Source organism: Mustela lutreola, chromosome 16 (assembly GCF_030435805.1).
Source record: "Mustela lutreola isolate mMusLut2 chromosome 16, mMusLut2.pri, whole genome shotgun sequence".
NCBI lineage: Eukaryota > Metazoa > Chordata > Mammalia > Carnivora > Mustelidae > Mustela > Mustela lutreola.
The window spans coordinates 63,595,709-63,601,217 of NC_081305.1; the positions used below are offsets into that span (position 1 = coordinate 63,595,709).

Consider the following 5,509-nt stretch of genomic DNA (forward strand, 5'->3'; position numbering starts at 1 on the left):
CATTCATTATATCATAGCTCAGTGTTCAAATCTCCATTTGTTTCCTCATTTTCCTAGTATTTATCTTAAGGTGACCTGATCCAGACTTTTGATCACTTTTGTCTAAATATTTCTATTTTAACAAAGTCCTTTTGAACACTCAGAGACTAAAACTTAGAAAAATACTCTGATTGTTATCTCACTAGAGTGGAAAATATATAGTTACCCATTAACTAATGATATCCATGTCTACATTAGATCCATGACATTTTTAATTCTTGGGAGCTTTTGGTTAAATGAATTTTTTAAGCTTCCTTTAAATGAAGCTTTAAGCCATCACCACATGAATAAAATTAAAGAACTAAATGAAAACAAGCCAAGTATTTACAGAGTAATAGAATGTGCAGTGGAAAGAGTACAATTCTGAAATCATAAAGCCTAAATTAGTGTGATGCATCTTTATCAGCCATGTAATCATAAACCAGTTATCTAAATGTGTTAGCCTCAGTTGTTTCACCCATGAAATGGTGATGATAATACTTATTATACAGAGTTGTTGTGTGGATGTAATGAAGCATGGAGCATGAGAGTCTCATATTCCATGCTAAAATGATAGCTATTTTTATACTTTTAATAATTCTAATAATAGTAATTAAATTGTTCAAAATGATAATATTCATTTATATTGAGGCATTGTATTGACTATTCATAGACACATTTACCAAAATAAATTTTATTTTACTTTACCCCCTCTGAGGATATATATTCCCTAATTCAATATGAATCTCATTATGAATAATAATTATCATAATAAATATGCTGATTTTTCTTCTTTTTAGGGAAGTATCCTTTACTGTTGAACATAAAGAAACCTAAGCAAGTCTGTCTTATCAAGATTTGCATGCTGCTTTCTTATGAAACTAGATTATAGAGTTGTATGAAATAAATTCATGCAGTTAAGACATTTATGTTTGGAAAAATGGGTGGTGAGTTTATTATTTCAAAAGAAGATTTTAAATTTAAACCTTAAAACTGAGCTCTTTCAGCCTTATTTATAGACCATCCTTCATGCTTCATAAGTACTCCTTCATTGTAAACTAAGTAATAGTTTTTGTCACAGTGTATATAACTAAAATGGATTTTATATTCTATTATTTCAGAGTTAGTTGCAGTTTCTACTTCCTTACTTCCTTTTTTGAAAAATAGATTAATTCTACAAAAAGTTTTTTCCAGCTTTATTGAAAAATAATCGACACATTATAATTTGTAAATATAAGAAATGGTTTCTTATAACATTGCAAACTTTTAACATAGTGTAAATTTTGTACAATTTGATAAATTGGCATACATCTGTATTGCAATATAATCTACATAAAAATGTTAATACATCTACTATCTCATATAGTTGCCACTGTTTTTTATGCATGTATGGTAAGGAATTTTAAGATCTACTCTCTTAGCGACTTTTATGTATGTAGTACAGTAGAGATAAACTTCAGAGGTCTTGTGGGTTTTGTTCCAGATCGCCTCAATAAAGTGATTATCTCAATAAACTAAGTCAAATTATTTTTTTTTGGCTTCCCAGTGCAAATAAAAAATTATGTTTCCCAGTGCATATAAAAAATAAACACTATACTGTACTGTTCAAAAGCATTATGTCTTTAAGGAAAAACAATGTATATACCTTAAGTAAACTAGTTCTGAGTTTTCAGTGGGTCATAATTACTGATCACAGATAACCATAACAAATACAATAATAATGAAAAAACTTTAAATATTGCAAGAAATTACAAACATGTGACAGAGAGACACAAAATGAACAAATGTTGTTAGAAAAATGGTGGCAGCAGACCTCTTTTATACAAGATTGCTATAAACTTTCAACTTGTAAGAATGTGATATATGCAAAGTTTAATAAAGGGAAGCACAATAAAAATGTATGTATATATTATTAACTATGATCATCATGCTGTACATTAGATCCCCAGAACTTTTTCATATTATAGTTGCAAGTTTGTACCCTTTGACCACCTTATTCCACCCCAGGTTCACCTCTTGTCAACTCAACTCTAAGTTTCCATTAGTTTGCTTTTTCTTCAGATTCTGTATGTAAGGGATATCATAATACATAAATTAAAAATATATATATAAAATCTTTGAAATATTTCCCTTAGTATAATACCTTCAAGATCCATCCATGCTGTTGTAAATGGCAGTATTTCTTAATTTTTCATGGTTAAGTAGTATTCCATAGTATATATTTACCATACTTATTTTATTCATTCATCCATTAATGGATACTGAAGTTATTTCCATCTCTTGCTTAGAGTTAACAATTTTATAATGAACATAAGAGTGCAGATATGTCTTCGAATAGTGACTTCGTTTCCTTTAGATATATACCTAGAGGTGGGATTACTGAATCATATGGTAATTTTACTTTTAATAATATGAATAATCTCCATACTGTTTTCCATACAAATTTATATCCCTATCACAGTGCATAAGTTCCCCATTTTCCCCAATATTTACCAAAATTTGTTAGTTTTAATTTTTAAGTAATATATAAACTAATAGGTAGTAATATCTTGTTGTGTTTTTCAGAGGTAAACAACAACAACAACATAATGACTTTGCCCTGAGTTTTTACGTTGAGCACTTTTTAATGCTCCTGTTGGTCATTTATATAACTTTTTTGAAAAAAAAGTCTATTGAGATCTTTTTGCTATTTTTTAATTATATATTTTTTTCTATTTGTATCTGTTGGTTATTAACCTCTTTTCAGATATAAGATTTGTAAGTATTTTCTTCCATTCTGTGGATTGTGTTTTCATTCCCCCTTTTTTTTTTGGCAATGCAGAAACTTTACTTTGATGTAATACCATTTATTTATTTTTGCTTCTTTTGCTTGTGTTTTTGGCCTGGTATCCAAAAAACTATTGGCAAGACCAATGTCAAGGAGAATTTTTCCTATGTTTTCCTTTAGGAAATTTAGTTTCATGCATCACATTTAAGTCTTTAATCTATATCAAGTTAATATTTATGAGTGATATAAGGTTCCAGTTTCATTCTGGTTTATGTGACTATTCAGTTTTAAATATCATTTATTGAACAGACTATCTTTACCCATTATATATGTTGGCCCCTGTCAAATATTAGGTGACTGTATGAAAGGATTTATTTCTGGATTCTCAATTCCGTTCTACTTGTTTATTGGTCTGTTTTTATGCCAGTATACTTTATTGTTTTGAGCATGAGGGCTTTGTAGTATAGTTTCAAATAAAGAAGTGTAATTTTGCTTCTTCATTCTTTCTCAGAACTGCTTTAATTATTTGTTGTCTTTTATGGTCTCATATAAATTTTAGGATTCTTTACTTACTTCTGTAAAAAAAAAATATTGGATTTTTTTAAAAGATTATTTATTTAGTTATTTCACAGAGAGAGATGACAAGCAGGCAGAGAGGCAGGCAGAGAGAGAAGAGGTAGCAGCTTCCTGCTGAGCTGAGAGCCTGATGCAGGGCTCGATCCCAGGACCCTGGGATCATGACCTGAGCCGAAGGCAGAGGCTTAACCCACTGAGCCACCCAGGCGCCCCTAACATTGGATTTTTGATAGGAATTGAATTTACAGATGTTTTTTGGTAGTATGGACATTTTAACAATGTTAATTCTTACCATTCATAAATATGAGCTATCTTTCCATTTATGTCTCCTTCAATTTCTTTATTAATGTCATAGTTTATGTGGTACAGATCTTTCATCTTCTTAGTTAAATCTTTTCCTAAGTATTTTATTAGTTTTGATGCTATTGTGAATTAGATTGTTCTCTTTATTTCTTCAGATAGTTCATCATTAGAGTGTTAAAATGCTCCTGTCTTGTGCTTACTTTGGCAGCACATATACTAAAATTGGAATGATGCAGAGAAGATTAGCGTGATCACTGAGCAAGGATGACATGAAAAACTATTTAAAAAACGAAACAAAACAAAATTCTTGTCTTTTATATATTGATCTTGTATTTGGAAGCTTTATTAAATTTGTTTATTCAAAATTTTTTGTGAATTTTTTAGGATTTTTTTACATGTAAGTTCATGTTATCCAAAAAAAAGAAAATTTTACTTCTTCCTTTTTTTCTTTTGGAGTCTTTTATTTATTTGTGTTCCTTGTTTCTCTGGCTAGGACATCCAGTACTATGTCAAATGAGAGTAGTGAAAGTGGACACACTTGTGTTTTTTCTGATCTTTAAGGGGAAAACTTTCAAACTTTTTTGATTGAATATGAGATTAGCTCTAGGCTTTCAATATGTGTTTTTTCTTTAATGGATTTTTAAAATTATTTTTAAAAATTTTTATAAACATATAATGTGTTTTTATCCCTAGGGGCACAGGTCTGTGAATCACCAGGTTTACACATTTCACAGCACTCACCATCACTCACCATAGCACCTGCCCTCCTCAATGTCCATACCCCCACCATCGTCTCCCAACACACCTCCCCCCAGCAACCCTCAGTCTGTTTTGTGAGATTCAGTCTTTTATGGTTTGTCTCCCTCCCAATCCCATCTTCTTTTATTTTTCTTTTCGTACGCCCGAAACCGCCTATGTTGCATCTCCACTTCATCATATCAGGGAGATCATATGATAGTTGTCTTTCTCAGATTGATTTATTTCGCCAAGCATAATACCCTCTAGTTCCATCCATGTCATCACAAATAGCAGGATTTCATTTCTTTTGATGGCTGCATAGTACCCCATTGAACATATATACCACATCTTATTTATTGATTCATCTGTTGAAGGACATTTAGGTTCTTTCCATAGTTTAACTATTGTGGACATTGCTGCTATAAACATTTGGGTGCATGTGCCCCTTCAGAATGCCACGTTTGTATCTTTAGGGTACATATCCAGTACTACAATCACTGGGTCATAGGGTAGTTCTCTTTTCAGCTTTTTGAGGCACCTCCACGCTGTTTTCCAGAGTGGTTGCACCAGCTTGCATTCCCACGTACAGTGTAGGAGGGTTGCCCTTTCTCCACATGCTCACCAGCATCTGTCATTGACTGACTTGTTCATTTTAGCCATTCTGAAAGGTGTGAGGTGGTATCTCATTCTGGTTTTGATTTGTATTTCCCTGATGCCGAGTGATGTGGAGCATTTTTTCATGTATCTGTTGGCCATTTGGATGTATTCTTTGCAGAAATGTCTGTTCATGTCCTCTGCCCATTTCTTCATTCGATTATTTGTTCTTAGGGTGTTGAGTTTGATAAGGTCTTTATAGATTTTGGATAGATACTGGCCCTTTATCTGGTATGTCATTTGCAAATATCTTCTCCCAGATAACTTCTGACAGTCATCTTTTGGCTTTGTTAACTGTTTCCTTTGCTGTGCAAAAGCTTTTTGATCTGATGAAATCCCAATAGTTCATTCTTGCTCTTGCTTCCCTTGCCTTTGGCGATGTTCCTAGGAAGAAGTTGCTGCTGCTGAGGTCAAAGAGGTTGCTAACTGTTCTCTCCTCAAGGATTTTGATGG

The 5,509-nt window shown here is 32.1% G+C and overlaps 1 pseudogene; it reads left to right on the forward strand.

Annotated features, from left to right (window-relative positions):
- Nucleotides 1-3,856: 3,856 nt before the first annotated feature.
- Nucleotides 3,857-3,973, forward strand: LOC131818995 (U6 spliceosomal RNA; annotated as a pseudogene).
- Nucleotides 3,974-5,509: the final 1,536 nt, after the last annotated feature.